This window comes from Ovis aries, chromosome 15, assembly GCF_016772045.2.
Source record: "Ovis aries strain OAR_USU_Benz2616 breed Rambouillet chromosome 15, ARS-UI_Ramb_v3.0, whole genome shotgun sequence".
Classification (NCBI taxonomy): domain Eukaryota; kingdom Metazoa; phylum Chordata; class Mammalia; order Artiodactyla; family Bovidae; genus Ovis; species Ovis aries.
In genome coordinates, this window is record NC_056068.1 from 42,023,237 (window position 1) to 42,041,060 (window position 17,824).

Sequence of the window (17,824 nt, forward strand, 5' to 3'; positions counted from 1 at the left end):
ATCCAGGGATCGAACCCAGGTCTCCCACATTGCAGGCACATTCTTTACCAGCTGAGCCACAAGGGAAGCCCAGCTCTGTCATATAATTTCTATATTTTTCAAATTCTGATTTATGTTTGTCTTTAATCTCTTGTTTTGAAATAGAATGCTATATTTTCATCTCCTTTTTGAGCATGCCTCTCTGGCAAGCTTTCATTATCTCTTGAATATATTAAAATGCTGCATAATCCTTTTCATCATAGAAAATTTGATTTTGATGTATTTCTGGTGATTATACTGATGGGAGGATAGTTTCCTTGAATTTTGTTCAAATAGTTTTTCTAATTTCACAGAGCACCCTCTTCTGCTGTGTCCATGTAATGTCAAAAAGTGGCATTCTGCCTTCTAAAATTAAAAGTTTATTTTTTTTAAACAGTTTGCTTTCTTTCTTTCCTGGTTCTTTTGTTTCTCCCCCACTTTTTCTCAGCCTTCTCTTACATTAGTTGTTTGCTTTGTTTTTTAACTCTATCTTATCAGTGTTTACCATATTCCTAGAAGTTTCCCTTAATATAGGCCCCTGCTTTTCAATGACATCAGGACTACACAGTTTCAAAAGTTCATGTTCAGGGACTTCCCTGGTGGTGCAGTAGATAAGAGTCCACCTGCCAACATGTGGGGCAGGGGTTTGATTCCTGGTCTGGAAGGATCCTACATGTCACGGAGCAGCTGCGCTCATGCGGCGCAACTACCGAGCCCACGCTCCAGAGCCCATGGGCAGCAACTAGTGAGGCCCTGAGTCCCGGAGCCTGTGCTCCAACACGAGAGGCCGCAGCAAGGAGAGGCCCACACGCCACCGCGGAGAGCCGCCCACACTAGCCGCAGCTGGAGGGCCCACATGCAGCCAAAAAAGAAATAAATAAAAGTTAGTTTTTAAGAAGTCAACTTGACTCAAAAAAAGAGAAAGTTCATGTTCAAAGAGCTTAGCGTCCCAGTTCCTTCAGGCCTTACGTCAAGCCCTCTGTTTCCATCCATCACTGGAGTGGCCACACCCCTCCCAGGTTTAGTTCCTGCTCTCAGATTGACCCTCCGTGCTTCCATCATGGCTAACGTCGTCTCATAATTTCTCAGGTCCATCAGATCCCTGTTACCCTCCTCCGCTTTCTCCTACATAGATGCCAAACACATTATGATGGTTGGTGTTTGTATTTTGTTACCTACTTTTGTTATAAATATCAACCCTGGATCTTTAATTTTTTTAACTAGCTGCTCTGTTTTTTATGTGGTGCTTCCAGAAGATTCAAATTCTATGCTATCCTGCTCCTGCCATCTTCTCACATTTCCAATATGTATTCTAATTTTTTTTAGATTCTACTATGTATTTATGTTCAAGCTCATTTTAGAAAAGGCAGAGGAACCAGAGATCAAATTGCCAGCATCCACTGGATCATGGAAAAAGCAAGAGAGTTCCAGAAAAACATCTATTTCTGCTTTTTTGACTATGCCAAAGCCTTTGACTGTGTGGATCACAATAAACTGTGGAAAATTCTGAAAGAGATGGGAATACCAGACCACTTGACCTGCCTCTTAAGAAATCTGTATGCAGGTCAGGAAGCAACAGTTAGAACTGGACATGGAACAACACACTGGTTCCAAATAGGAAAAGGAGTACACCAAGGCTGTATATTGTCACCCTGCTTATTTAACTTATATGCAGAGTACATCATGAGAAATGCTGGACTGGAAAAAGCACAAGCTGGAATCAAGATTGCCGGGAGAAATATCAATAACCTCAGATATGCAGATGACACCACCCTTATGGCAGAAAGTGAAGAGGAAGTAAAGAGCCTCTTGATAAAAGTGAAAGAGGAGAGTGAAAAACTTGGCTTAAAGCTCAACATTCAGAAAACGAAGACCATGGCATCTGGTCCCATCACTTCATGGGAAACAGATGGGGAAACAGTGGAAACAGTGTCAGACTTTATTTTGGGGGACTCCAAAATCACTGCAGATGGTGACTGCAGCCATGAAATTAAAAGACGCTTACTCCTTGGAAGAAAAGTTATGAGCAACCTAGATAGCATATTCAAAAGCAGAGACATTACTTTGCCAACTAAGGTCCATCTAGTCAAGGCTATGGTTTTTCCTGTGGTCATGTATGGATGTGAGAGTTGGACTGTGAAGAAGGCTGAGAGCCGAAGAATTGATGCTTTTGAACTGTGGTGTTGGAGAAGACTCTTGAGAGTCCCTTGGACTGCAAGGAGATCCAACCAGTCCATTCTGAAGGAGATCAGCCCTGGGATTTCTTTGGAGGGAATGATGCTGAAGCTGAAACTCCAGTACTTTGGCCACCTCATGCGAAGAGTTGACTCATTGGAAAAGACTCTGATGCTGGGAGGGATTGGGGGCAGGAGGAGGAAGGGGATGACAGAGGATGAGATGGCTGGATGGCATCATTGACTTGATGGATGTGAGTCTGAGTGAGCTTCGGGAGTTGGTGATGGACAGGGAGGCCTGGCGTGCTGTGATTCATGGGGTTGCAAAGAGTCGGACACGACTGAGTGACTGAACTGACTGATGTATTAATTTGGGCTTCTTTACCACAAATCGCAAAGAATCTGCCTGCTACGCAGGAGATCCGGGTTTGATATCTGAGTTGGGAAGATTCTCTGGAGAAGGGAATGGTTACCCACTCCAGTATTCTTTCTTGGAGAATCCCATGGACAGAGGAGGCTGGCAGGAGTCCATGGAGTTGAAAAGAGTTAGCCACGACTGAGCAACTAACACATACACACACACACACAAGTATTTATTTATAATATAAAACACTGAGAAGACTATAACAAACCATGTTATCACTGTGTATAATAGGATATGCATTATTCTGACTTCTGGAAAATTTGCTGCAGTCCCATAATTAATAAAGTTTATACAATATGCCTCATTTTTAATTCTTATTTATTTTTTTCACCATACCACATGCCATGTGGGATCTTAGTTCCCTGACCAGGGATAGAACCCATGCCCCCTGCACTGGAAGGCAGAGTCTTAACCACTGGATTGCTTGGATTGCCTGATACAGTCTCTATGTATCATTTTTAAATCGGAGCAAGAATGGAGAACATTAGATATTCTGAAGTAACTTCTACATTCCTTTCAGAATTTAACCATAGCAATAGGAACTTAGAATAAATTGGCTGAGACAAGAAAGAACACTCAACACATTTGCACAGATAAAGTATGTAGCATTTTGTATACTTCTTTTTTATTAAATAATTTAGTATGTGATTTTCATGTTTGCACATAATCTTTATACTGATCTTTTTCATACCTTCAGTATATTTTACTGAGTGGAAGTACCAAAATTTATTCAGCCTGGCCCTTTTCATTGGACACATGGTCTGTTCACATTTTTCTGCAGCTTCAGATGATGTTATCATAAATACTTTTGTGCACTTAACTTTTTGTTTTTGTTGAATTATTTCCTGTGATAGAATCCCAAGAGTGGGATTATTGGGTCAAGGGTAGGAACATCTCCCTAACTCTGGCAATCCATAATTTGAAAATATGTTTTGAGAGTTATTTTTCTTGTTATAGGGAAAAGGTTAAGACTCAGTTGTTGATGGTAAGGATCACATGAAGGAAATACAACAATTTTCCAAGATCACTGCTGTTCTATCCTTTCTTCCAGCTGTCAATCTTTCCTGTTTATTTCATTCAACTTTCATTTTTCATTGATCTAACCAACATTTATAGAAGGCTTACTATGTGTCAGATACTATGGTCTCTCATCCACACAAGAGTGAACTCACAAGTATGTGTAGTGCTCTGCTCAATGACTGATCTAACAAACATGTTAGAAAGGGGCCGCCTAATCCAGGTGTGCCCTGGCCTATACTCTCTGCGCCCATGAAGGGTACTGTGATTTGTCCTCGCTTGACCTCTCCTGAATGTCTGATACTGCTCAAGGAACCTTAGAATCTTTTACCAGGACAGTTCTGGTACCAGCAATCCATCTTCCCCCATAAACAGGTTTAGTCCCATTCCAAAGCAGCCTCGAGTAGAAAAGGTTGGACCCAAGGAATTTTAATTGTGTTAGCTGATACAGTTGCTGATATAAAAGTAATCTTGTTATTTTTATCCCCCAAAAACCAGTAAGCTAGAACTAACCCCCAAAGTCTCCTAGTCACAACTGGACAGCTATATTGATTCAGTTCATACCACTGACTTTCAGCCTCAGTTTCCCTGGCTGTCTTTCCATTGCCCCCCTAAAAACTGAGTCTTGCCCTGAACTCTAGTCCTCACGGCTTCAGCTCTGGTTGTGGTTTTGAGTCCCTATCTAACCTAACCAGATTTCCTTTTACAGAGGGGCTAGACCCTGCTCCCCAACTCCCAGCCACTGGCTGAGTTTGTGTTCAACGGCCTGAATCTTGAAAACCAAGATTTTTCCATGTGTCTCTACTTTACGCTCCATGGCTGCACCCAAACACTTGATGGAGCCCTGTAGTCATAAGCCCTGACCCACACCTAGCTTGACTTCACCACACATTTAGAACTAGTAGACTCCTGGAACCCGTCCCATCTAGTCCCTGTGCTGAGGAGCCTCTACAACTCATGTCCAAGCCTGTCGAGTTATGAATCATCTTCCTAACCACAATGTCTTAACAGGTGAGAAATCCAGGGGCCAGAGAGTGAAAGTGCTTTGCAAAAGTCAAGAGCAATTTTGTATCAGATCTAGACCCAAAGATCAAGGTTCCTTACTCCTAAGAGGAAAGGAGTAAGTGGACGATCAGAGAAGAAATTTAGAAATAGGTTGCGTAACAAAAGTCCAACTACAAGTCCTGAGGGCCCTCGAGGGGAAGTGGGGGATGGGGAGGGAAGAGAGGCAGCAAAATAGGGATGCAAAATCAGGAAAGCACAAGCAGCTAAACTGACGTCATGTGTAGCCCTAGACCATCAGATTGGCTCTAGTTAAATGCCTCTTGAGTCCCCAGGATGTCCCAGAGATCTGAGGCAGGGCTAGGCCTGTAAGTGCAAGCCAGGGTTTCACATACATAGTTCAAGGGGAAAGTAAGGGTAGAAAATTAAGAAAGGACGTAGGGGCCAGGAACCAGACAGGGCCTGACACATAGAGGCTCAGACAGTCCCTCATATCTGCTGGGACCTCCCTGCGTCAGGAAGGTTAGGCGGCCTGTGCTCAAAATACACATCCAGGGCCTTTGGAAGTCCAAAGCTTTCTCTAGGATTTCTGTGAATGCTCAGGACACGTAGAGTCTCATGTCCTGCTTTCTCAGGGTAATGCTCTTTGAGTACAGCCTTTGTTTAGCACCATATCAATTGAGGCTTGAAATTTAGCCCTTTCATGGAAAAAAAATTAATATACCCCATATATAAGATTAATATTTGCTTGGGAATTCTCAGGCGGTCCAACGGTTAGGGCTCAGTGCTTTTCCTGTCATGGCCCAGGTTCAATCCCTGGGTGGGGAACGAAGATCCTGAAAGCTGTGTGACATAGTCCAAAAAAAAGAAGATTATTATTTGCTTAAAATGTTAAGGAGAGGTCACAGGTAGGGAGGCCCATCATTCACTGTACAACAGAGAATCTAGAAATCCTCATCACATATTCCTGCTGTCCTCAGCCCCTCCAGCCAGCCCCTGATGCTGATTTTCTCTAGTAGCCCCAACACCATAACTTCCTTCACTGAACCCACTCACACATACTCCTCTGGTTCCTCTGTCTTCCTTTTCCCTTCTCTGTCCTCTGCTCTTTCTTCTCCCAACCATCTCTCAAAATTCAGAAACAAATTCCTTTCCTTATCTCACTCAGAGAGGCTGGAGCAGGGGGGTTGGGTTGGGTCATACTCTTGCACCCCCGCTGCTTATTTATAAATTCCTTTTTCAAACAAAGTCACTTCCCACCCATAGAGGAATTCAAGTGCCAGATGTTAAAGTAATCCGAATTTTTTTCCATCTCAATATACACATGTAAATAAAAAGTATGCAGAACTATTCTGATGCATAGTTAATGCCTGACCAAGCACTAAGGTTGTCCTGTTCAAAATGGACTGATAAGAAAGTTTAGAACATCCTGCCTGATTCAGGAGTGTGCCTGAACCAGAAAGCTCAGCTGAATCCCAAAACTGAGGCTGGGAAAACCGAATTTGTCTTGTGCCCCTTGTGAAGATAATTTACAAGCTGCTGATATAAGAAAGACACTGAAAGTAGGGTGCTATTTTTGTTAGATGAGCCAAAACGTAAGTATTGCCTGTGACACTTTCATAGGATCTTTCAAGGTTTTTCAATCCTGCAGGGACTCTTAGAATATTCTCAGGTTACAAACTTTGGGTAGAAATGTGATACCAATCTAGTTGCAAAAAAATGCGCAACGGTATTTCATATGATCAAACCAGGTGACCAGGTAAGTAATAAAGCTTCAGATATGTGGTTTGTTCTAGTTACTACCTAGTGGTGTAAAACAACAACCAGTTTATTATTCTCAAGGATTATATGGGTCAGGAGTTCAGAAAGGACATAGCAAGGACAGTTTATATTTGTTCCATAATGCCTGGAACCTCAGTTGGAAAGTCTGAAAGGCTCAGGGGTTACTCAATAACTAGGTATTGGAATTGTCTGAAGGCTCTTTCACTCATATCTGTAACACTAGAACATCTACATGTGGCCTCTCAAGCTGGAATTTCTCATAGCATAGTGGTTAGGTTTTGCGGTAAAAGGATTTAAGGTAGCCCACCATGAGCCCTAACTCCTGGTATTCACAGCCTTGTGTAATCTTGTCCCCTTGAGTAACTTGCTCCTAACCAACAAAATATGTACATTGATGGAATATTCCATCCATGATTAGGTTACAAAAGATCATGACTTCTGTCTTACTATAAGATTCTCTGTCTTTCTGGCTTTGATAAAGCAAGCTGCCATGTTGAAGAGGCCCAGATGGCAAGGAATTGAGGGTTACTCTGGCCCATAGCCAGTGAGGAATTAAGGACTTCAATACAATAATCCTCAAAGAATTGAATCCTGCCAATGACCATATAAATGACCTTGGAAGTGGATCCTTCCCCATTTGCAACTTCAGATGAGACCCCAGCACTGGTCGGAAACTGGACTGCAGCCTTGGGAGAGATCCTGCAGCAGAGGAACAAGCCAAGCCATGGTCAAATCCCTTACTTAAAGAAACTGAGATAATACATATATGTTGTTTTAAGTTTAGGGGTGCTTTGTTACATAGTAATAGGTATCTGATGCAGGTTCCAGGAGTGAGCATCCCACAAAAACCAGGCAGAAATTATATTGCTTTTCATGACCTGGGCTCAGTCACATAGCATTGCTTCTCCCCAAAGTCACAAGCCTGTCAAGTTTCAAGAAGATGGAAGATAGATCCCATCTCTCAAAAGAAGGAATGTCAGACTATCATCGTGGGGACAGCATGTGGGAGGAGAGATGGTACTGTGGCCATCTTTGGATAGCACAACTTGCCACATGGCTCTTTGGCCTTGTCCCGTAGCAGGACCTGATGTGCTCACATGTAAATTTTGTGTAAGACTTACTTCTTTTGTTGCCATCTTAAAATTGAGGTTTTGTTTGTGCTTGTCCTGAAATGTCTCCTCTGTTTTTAAGAAATGCTTAAACAACATCTCAGCACGTCACAAGATGAATGGGAATTGGCCCTCCTGCAACCAGAGAGAACCTCAGAACCATAATTTCCAAGAATGTGGACAACTATCTAAAGTACAAGCTTCTCTCCCCTAAAGAATGACTCCTAATGAATTACAACATTGCCCTGGCTACATGTTCTGAAATATTCCAGCATTGCCCCATACTCCATGTGAGCTGAACAGAATCAGTACAGAGAGGGACAAGGATGCAGTAAGGAGAACCAATGAACACTCAAGCCAGGCTAACTTCACGGGTGCTTCCAGCACCCCATAGATTCTAACAACTGCTAAGCAAGAAGGCATCTCAGAAGCTGATCAGCAAGGGGCTTCCCTGGCTGTCCAGGGGTTAAGATTTTGCCTCCAAAGCAGGGGGTGCAGATTCAATCCTTTGTCAGTGAACTAAGATTCCACACGCCTTGGGGCCAAAAAACTAAAAACATAAAACAGAAGCAATACTGTAACAAATTAAATAAAGACTTTTGAAAAAAAAACTTTGAAAAGAGAAACTAAAAAAGAAGTTGATCGACTCAGCTTACACTAGTAATGATAATAGCTGCAGATAGTAAAACCTGACTGTAAGGGCAAATCCTTTAACACTGGATGAGGTAAATTTTAGTATCCTGATGCCATTCAAAAATGTTCGACTTTCAGTTTGTAAACTCACGCTTCTACTTAATGCCCCAATCATTATAGCTTAAGCCCATCCCACTTGTCCTCTAGAAACCCAAGCTTTCAGGGAACTCAGTACTCTGCAATGGCCTGTATGAGGAAAGAATCTAAAAAAACAAGAGTGGATCCATGTATGTGTATAACTAATTCACTTTGCTGTGCTCCTGAAACTAACACAACATTGTAAATCAACTATTGTTGTTTAGTCACTAAGTCGTGTCCAAGTCGTTTGCAGCCCCCATGGACTGTAGCCTGCCAGGCTCCTCTGTTCATGGGATTTTCCAGACAAGAATACTGGAGTGAGTTTCCGTTTCCTTCTCCAGGGGATCTTCCCAACCCAGAGATCAAACCTGCGTCTCTTGCATTGGCAGGCAGATTCTCTACCACTGAGCCACCTGGGAAGCCCCACATCAACTATACACCAATAAAAAATTTAAAAACAAAAAGAAAGAAATCCAGGCTTTTACCAGCTTCCCCTAACGGCCGGCTGCCTGGCCCCACATGGAGGATGCTGGATCTGAACACCTGCCTCCCTCAAGGTACAACTTTCCTGAGCCCACTCACTGCACTGCCCCAGCATGAGCTATACAGAAAAGGAAAGGAAAGTGAAGTCACTCAGTCATGTTCGACTCTTTGCGACCCCATGGACTGTAGCCTACCAGGCTCCTCTGTCCATGGGATTTTCCAGGCAATAGTACTGGAGTGGATTGCCATTTCCTTTTCCAGTGGATCTTCCCGACCCAGGGATGGAACCCAGGTCTCCCGCATTGTAGAGAGACGCTTTACCATCTGAGCCACCAGGACCCTTCCCCTATTTTCTCATTGTGATGACGCAGCCTGAGAGAGAAGAGAGAATTCAGCAGAGAGAAATGTAAAACCCAGTACTTTCACTCTAATTTCGCAGGCCCCGTGCTGGACTTCTGTGCTCATCTCTACTGCTGCCGTGGGGCAAGGGCCAGCCTGTCCCACAGCAGGAATACTCTTCATTCCCCAAATCCTTGTGATCCAGATAAAAGAGGTGGTTATTTCCCCATACTCCAGTCCAAGGCCCATCACCTTTGTCTTTATTTCCTGCTTTAGGATCTTATTCCAGGAGGCCAGAAAATTGAAGTGTCCATTTCAGGGAAAACTCCAACTTCTAAATGATATTAGAAAAAGCATTATGACCACAGGCCAGACAATCTTGAGCCCCATAAAACCCAGTTAAGCCCTTTTTCATATTCTCTCCTCTGAAAAGAGTTTATGACCAGGCTGATGCAGCCTTTCAGGCATCTTCAGTGTCTGAGCAACTGAGTTTCTATGATTGACTAGTTGGTAATGGCTCATCCATTTCCTGAAAGCAATAATAAACAAGCAGATGGCAGTCTAAACACATACTGAGGAAAAAAACACTGCTCCAGAAGAAACACTTTGGAGAGATTAACTCTAATACAATAGAAATGTCTGACACAATTTTACTAACCATTTTAGGTTATTGGAGCTACAGAATATCAGACCCTCCCCATTCTAGAGTCAGATCTTTGCTCTACGTTTGCTTAAGGTGCCTAAGAGGTATTTCCTAGGTATTTCCTCTTCAGGAAACTTTAGGAGACAAAACTGTTTGTGAATCTTAAATCACAGTTATTTTTCAATCTCAAGTTTATCCAAAAAATCCAAAAATCTTTGGGTCCAATCTCAGTCGATTTCACCTTGTTACACCGATGCTAAGGACAGAGGACCCTGAGGATTCGTGAAATTCAATAATGTGCCTGAATTACAGCCTTAGAAAATAGGAGAGCTGAAATTTAGGACACTAACAGCCCTAGGTGCACTGAGGCTTGCCACTGCACCACGCCACTCTTGGTCTGAAAGGAAATGTTACGTATCACAAAAACACGCTGTGTGAAGAGCGGCCAAACATGCAACAAATGGGTCTCATTCAGTTTGGGATGACGAGCAGAACAAACAATAGAGCAGCCTTCAAAATGAACTTCCGTTTCCAGGATGAGAAGGAAACAGAGGGACATGAGCTCTTAGGAGACACCTGCAGGGAGCAGGGACCCAAGCCAATGAAAGGGAGTAAGGAAGAGCCTGAAAACAGAGGCTGAACGGAGGACACTTTGTTCATTCTTCCATCCCATAAACTTTCACCGAATGAGTCCTTTTTGCCTGGCTTTGTGCTAAGCCATAGGCACGTGACAATGAATAAGACAAGAGTTCCTCCCCTCTTAGGGGATCACAGCCTGTTAGCAGGGGCAAACAAGTAAATATAGAACCTGCATCCCGCTGATTCAAATGAAAGGGACATCCTGATTAAAATATCTACGGCAACTCTGAGAACATTTGTGCCCAAGGGGACTGCAGGGGCCTGCACTGGTTGTCATTTCCTTTTGCCTACTAACTCTGCTGTACCTGGAGTAGAGTCCCTGGGGCCACATCTGGCTGGGCACCTAATGGGCTCCCTCCAGACCTCTGGGCAGCTCAGCCCCCTCATAAGCATTCTACCCTGCAATGGTCTGGCCTTCGAGGTACAATGCGTGACTGTGATCATTGTCATCAGGCAATGACACAAAGCAACCATCGTTTTTGGCAAAGGCCAGCTGAGCAAACGCTTAACTCAAAAGCCTCTGATAGTTTTTGTGAAAACAAATTACATCACTGCTTACCCAGGAGTCTCCCAACCAGGCTAAAGAGTGTTTTCTTTTGGGAGTGGGCATGTGAGAACTCTGCATAGAGTGAAGTGGCTCAAAAGTCTTCATATCTCAGAGCTTTGTCATGCTCTCAAGCAGAGCCCTTGGAAAACCCGCTTGGCAGGGAGGCAGACATTCTGAGCAGTCTCTGCATGCCAAGCCCTGTGCTGTGTTCAGGGAGATGTGGCAGGTCAGCTGAGGTCAATAGGGAAATACACTTATACTGATTGACTTTCATGGCCCAGGTGCTGGGCCAGGGAGTTCAATTACCTCATCTCATTCAATCGTAACTGTGTGTGCTCAGCTCCGAACATCACCACGGACCCACCTCAAGGCCAATACTTGACAAATCCACCTCTACAGCAATGGTGAGTGATACAGAGTTCACCATAGGTTCCATGGGGATATTTACATTGTGGACCACTAGTAAATCTTTTTTTTTTTTTTTTTTTTTGGTATACCATCTTATTTATTTAATTATTGAGTATAATTGCTTTACAATGTTGTGTTAGTTTCTGCTGTACAACAAAGTGGATCAGCTATGTGTACACCTATATTCCCTCCCTCCTGAGCCTCCCCATCCCCAGTCCCACCTCTCCAGGTCATCTCAGAGCACCGAGCTGAGCTCCCTGTGTTACACAGCAGGTTCCCGCTGGCGATCTGTTTAACACATGGCAGTGTATAGGTGTCGACGCTACTCTCCCAGTTCATCCCACCCTCGCCTTACGTGTCTGGCGGACCACTAGTAAATCTTAGCCAGCAGCTGCGTTTGTCTTCTCCCTCCTCTCCTCCTCAGCCTCTGTAATTTTCCTGTGGCAGGGTTCTTTTTCTCTCCTCTCTCCCTCCCCATATACACAGCTTCTTTAAAGTCCTCTCCACCTCCTTCCCTGTCACTTGCCTAACCCCACACACAAAATCCTAATAGTTAGCCAAAAGGCAAGAATATCATATTCCTCAAAGAGGACCTTTGTGAGTTTCACATCATCTCATTCATTCATTTAATAAATCGTTATTGTGTCCAGCACTATTTTGGGTCCAGGGGATTAGCAGTAAACATGATAGATAAAAATATCTGCCCTTAAAGAGTTTCCATAATCCTATAGCAACCCCGTTTTTACATATAAGAAAACTAAGGTTCAGGGTCAGTTGATCCTACAGAGTCAGATGCATGGAGCCCACAGACAAAATCCCAGAAAAAGTAGCTCACAGGACCTATGTAGGGTCACAGATGGCCAGCCAACACCCTGAGGTCTGTGGTGAGATGGGGTGCCTAGAACCTGAAGAACTAGATAAAGGTGTCATGGTATAAGAACAGGCCTTGGAAATAACTGAGTTTGGGGTTCAAGTTCCAGTTCATCTACCTACTTGGATTAGTTAATTCTCTTTAAGTCTCTTTATCCTCGTCTGTAAAATGGGAATACAAATTAAACTTACCTTATAGACTATCACACACACACACACACACACACACACACAGTATCCAGCACATGCTGTGCTGTGCTTAGTCACTCAGTTGTGTCCAGCTCTCTGCGACTCCATGGACTGTAGCCCTCCAGGCTTCTCTGTCCACAGGATTCTCCAGGCAAGAATACTGGAGTGGGTCATCATCCCCACCTCCAGAATCTAGCACATAGTAAGCTCCAAATATATTAGTTATTGTTTATTTATTTATTCATTTAGTTTTTAAAATTATTATTAGGGGAAAAAATGGACTACTTAGTAAGAGACCCTCATAACTTGTCAGTCCAGCATCCTTCTTTTTCTTCTGGGAACAGACTTTCCTGCAATCACCTCCCCATCCATTCCTAACCTTCTGGCCAACCAACTCTCCCTCTGAGGTTTCATGAAAGCCTTTGCATTAGTACAATATGACCCCTCCCTCAAACACTGAACTAAGCTGAGCTAATCAGAATTCTTCCCCAGGAAGTTTGCAACCAGAACAAGAAAGAAGTATCAGTCTCCCTCCAGGGAGCTGAAGCTATTGCTGTTGCTGCTGCTGCTGCAGCTGCTGCTGCTGCTGCTGCTAAGTCGCTTCAGTCATGTCCGACTCTGTGCGACCCCATAGACAGCAGCCCACCAGGCTTCCCCTTCCCTGGGATTCTCCAGGTAAGAACACTGGAGTGGGGTGCCATTACCTTCTCCAGAACTAGATGCCATATCTTGAGCCACATGAACTGAGGAGCAGAGAGGACCAATCTGCAATAAAAACATGGAATGAAATCGAAGTGCAGAGAAAAGCTGAAAGGAGATATGGGGACCCAGCATTTGAGAGCCTGATCCTACTTTATTCTTGAGGGTTAACTGAGATCTTGTCTTTGAGTTCCAGGAGATGATTCTCTAAGTAAATTCCTTGTTTTTCTTGAGCTGCTTGGATTTGGGACTCTATTCTTTGCCGTTAATGAGCCCTAATAAAATACAGGTGTAAACCAGCATACTTGGCCTGGATATATGGGTCACACAAGCCTCTTCAAGTCTGCTGCTGCTGCTGCTAAGTTGCCTCAGTCATGTCCGACTCTGTGCGACCCCATAAACAACAGCCCACCAGGCTTCCCCGTCCCTGGAATTCTCCAGGCAAGAATATTGGAATGGGTTACCATTTCCTTCTCCAATGCATGAAAGTGGAAAGTGAAAATTACAAGTGAAGTCACTCAGTCATGTCTGACTCCTAGTGACCCCATGGACTGCAGCCTACCAGGCTCCTCAGTCCAAGAGATTTTCCAGGCAAGAGTACTGGAGTGGGTTGCCATTGCCCTCTCCTCTTCAAGTCTAGTCTCTAGGAAAATCCAATTTCTGCTTAATAGGATCAAATATTCCCCAGCCAGTTTGCTGTGTGCTTAGTTGCTCAGTCATGTCTGACTCTTTGCAACACCATGGACTGCAGCCCACCAGGCTCCTCTGTCCGTGGGATTCTCCAGGCAAGAAAACTGGAGTGGGTGGCCATGCCTTTCTCCAGGGGATCTTCCCGACCCAGGGATCAAACTTGGGTCTCCTGCATTGCAGGCAGATTCTTTACCATCTGAGCCACCAGGGAAGCCCCAAGAATTCTGTTAAGCCCCAAGCCAGCAGGGTCACACAGGCCTCTTCAAGTCTAGTCTCTAGGAAAATCCAATTTCCCCTTAATAGTCAGGATCAAATATTCCCCAGCCAGTTTAGTAACCCCTCTATTCCTGTTGATTCATTGGCATGAGGAGCCCAAAGTGGTCACATGACAGTCTTCACTTCCAGTTTAATGGTACCATTGAGGTGTTACCTGAGGGAAACAGTCCTCCCTTGAGAAATAAGATTTCTAGACCAGCAGAGCCAAAAATGATGGAAATAGAAAGCAAAAATTTCACTAGTGAAGGATGGATACTTGTATATGTATGGCTGAGTCCCTTCGCTGTTCACCTGAAACTATCATAGCATTGTTAATCGGCTATACCCCAATACAAAATAAAGATTAAAGTGTTTTTTTACTAATGGACTACTAAATATGATAGTAAGAGAACCTTGTCCCACCTCCACAGCTTGATTTCTGGAGCCATAAAAACTGGCTATAGCAGATAGAGCAACATAAGCTGAACATTAACCTAGAGCATATATACACCCTGAAGAACATTGCCCCAGCTCTCCAAACTGTTTTCACCCAGATGGCACTGTAATTAAGCCTTTAAAAGGTCATACCATGACTTTATCAGGGCAGCTGCTTCAAGGTGATGGGCAATGTTGCGAGACCAGAGAATTCCATTCCAGAATTAGCATGAGCCCATTGGCACACTTCATTTGCAGTGAGTTCTCTGCTCAGAAGCAAAGGTTTGTGAAATCAGTTCAGTTCAGTCACTCGGTCATGTCCGACTCTTTGAGACCCTTTGGACTATAGCACGCCAGACCTTCCTGTCCATCGCCAACTCCCAGGGCTTGCTCAAATTTATGTCCATTGAGTCAGTGATGCCATCCAACCATCTCATCCTCTGTCATCCCCTTCTCCTCTTGCCTTCAATCTTTCCCAGCATCAGGGTCTTTTCCAATGAGTCAGTTCTTCTCATCAGGTGGCCAAAGTACTGGAATTTCAGCTTAAGCATCAGTCCTTCCAATGAATATTCAGGACTAATTTCCTTTAGGATGGACTGGTTGGATCTCCTTGCAGCTCAATGGATGCTCAAGAGTCTTTTCCAACACCACAGTTCAAAAGCATCAATTCTTCGGCACTCAGCTTTCTTTACAGTCTAACTCTTACATGCATACATGACTACTGGAAAAATCATAGCTTTGACTAGACAGATCTTTGTTGATTAATGTCTCTGCTTTTTAGTATGCTGTCTAGTTGGTCATAGCTTTTCTTCCAAGGAGCAAGCATCTTTTAGTTTCATGGCTGAAGTCAACATCTGCAGTGATTTTGGAGCCCCCCAAAAATAAAGTCTGTCACTGTTTCCACTGTTTCCCCATCTATTTCCCATGAAGTGATGGGACCAGATGCCATGATCTTAGTTTTCTGAATGTTGAGTTTTAAGCCAACTTTTTCACTCTCCTCTTTCATTTTCATCAAGAAGTTCTTTTGTATTTCTTCGCTTTCTGCCATGAGGGTGGTGTCATCTGCATATCTGAGGTTATTGATATTTCTCCCAGCAATCTTGAGTCCAGCTTGTGCTTCATCCAGCCCAGCATTTTGCATGATGTTCTCTGCATATAAATTAAATAGCAGGGTGACAATAACACAGCCTTGACATACTCCTTTTCCAATTTGGAACCAATCTATTGTTCCATGTCCCGTTCTAACTGTTCCTTCTTAACCTGCATACAGATTTCTCAAGAGGCAGGTCAGGTGGTCTGGTATTCCCACCTCTCTAAGAATTTTCCAGTTTGTTGTGATCCACATAGTCAAGGCTTTGGCATAGTCAATAAAGCAGAAATAGATGTTTTTCTGGAACTCTCTTGCTTTTTCAATGATCCAGCGGATGTTGGATCTCTGGTTCCTCTGCCTTTTCTAAATCCAGCTTGAACATCTGGAAGTTCATGGTTCACATACTGTTCAAACCTGGCTTGGATAATTTTGAGCATTACTTTGCTAGCATGTGAGATGAGTGCAATTGTGCAGTAGTTTGAGCATTCTTTGGCATTGCCTTTCTTGGAATTGGAATGAAAACTGACCTTTTCCAGTTCTGTGGCCACTGCTGAGTTTTCCAAATTTGCTGGCATATTGAGTGCAGGACTTTCACAGCATTATCTTTTAGGATTCGAAATAGCTCAACTGGGATTCCATCACCTCCACTAGCTTTATTTGCAGTTGATGCTTGCTTCCTAAGGTCCACCTGACTTTGCATTCCAGGATGCCTGAGTCTAGGTGAGTGATCACACTATTGTCGTTATCTTTGTGAAATACCATGTGAATAACACAATCTATAAGTCCATGGATAGTGGTTTTGGTAGAACAACTGTGGAAAGGGAAGGCAAATCCGTAGCCAGAGTGAGTGTCTGTTTCACTGAGAACCAAGTTCAGTCCCTTCTCTGATGGAAGTGATTTTTTGTAATCACCCTTCTACCGCATGTGGCTGGTACTCCCAGGGAATGGTGCCAGAATGAACGCTCATTGTTGGTCTCAGCAGTGATGACTGGAAATCCATGTTGCTCAGTCCCTGAATAACCTCCATGGACAACTTTGTTTGGTTTCTACTGGACTAAGAGGACTAGCTAAGGAAAGATGCTAACCGCTGTCCACAGACATGTCATCTCATTCACCTGCTTATTAAGATTCTCTTATGATGAGATTTCTGTTTAGGAAGTTTTCACATGGACAGAATATCTTAACACTATGTTCATATTCAGAGAGTTCTGTCCGTAGACCTCATTCTCAGACCTTGTCACCAATTTTTCAATCATGATCCTTCTAAATTTTGACCATCCAACCAAACCATCAGTGCTGGAGTCAATATAAATCCTTACTTTTGTCCACTGGGAGAATTTTCCTTCACTCCTATATTTTAAAGCCATCCATCATGGGAGACCCACACTTTTGAATAGCACCAGCATATTGTATAGACCCATCTTTAAACCAGGCTTGGAATTTTTCATTTGTCATAGGAAACACCTCAAGAAGCCACAGATTCAAGTTGGCAAGGAAATGGCAATGTGAGAGGAGCATGGGCCATGGGCATTTGTGCCATTTTCTTATCTAGCTTACTTGTGCCTTCAGAACTCACTTGAGCCTAATCTTATACATACACTTCCATTTAATAGTGCAATGCTGCTATAAATGTTCAGTTTTATGGCCTGGAAGGTCAGACAACATTCAGTTCATGGTGACCAACTTAGGTTGCATGGAAATCTGATGACATCATCAAGTATTCAGTGTTTACGCAGGCCCATTTACAACCTAGAAACTATTTCTCCAGAGAATAGTTGTCTTCAGAAAATGGTAAGCTTTGCTCCAGAATCTCAACAGTCTGGGCTATGATTCACCAGCTGGAGACTGCTGAAGTGTCCCTTCCTGCCACAGGCACTTTAAGAACCACTGGTTGTTGTGTTACACAGCCCAGGTGGTAGTCATTTGCATGGCAGCCTGGATCTGAGGCAGAGTCTGCTGTTGGTTGGAGTCCCCCTCAAAACTGGCAATGTTTTTAGTTTCTCAGTAAATTAGTGAGACTTGCATGTTGAAATGAATTACATGTTGCCTCCAAAACCCAAAGAGATCCAAGAGATATTGTACCTCTTTCTTAGTGGTGGGAGGGACCAGATGCAGCAACGTTTTCTTTATTTTGGAAAAGATAACTCCCTCTGCCCCAGATCACTGGACCTATAGAAATTTCACCAAGATGCCAAGTACATCCATTTTTGGGGGGTTTACTTCCCACCCTGTCCATAAAT

The 17,824-nt window shown here is 43.5% G+C and overlaps 1 long non-coding RNA gene across 2 annotated transcripts in view; it reads right to left on the bottom strand.

The window, feature by feature from the left end:
* LOC121816690 (uncharacterized) overlaps positions 1–15,930 on the bottom strand; it is a 91,716-nt gene extending 75,786 nt beyond the window's left edge. For both annotated transcript variants that reach the window (XR_009596630.1, XR_009596629.1), the window contains exons 1-2: positions 14,648–15,930; positions 13,120–13,180 (exon numbers count right to left, since the gene is read on the bottom strand). This is a non-coding gene — a long non-coding RNA (uncharacterized LOC121816690). The remainder of the gene's footprint in view (positions 1–13,119; positions 13,181–14,647) is intronic.
* Positions 15,931–17,824: the final 1,894 nt, after the last annotated feature.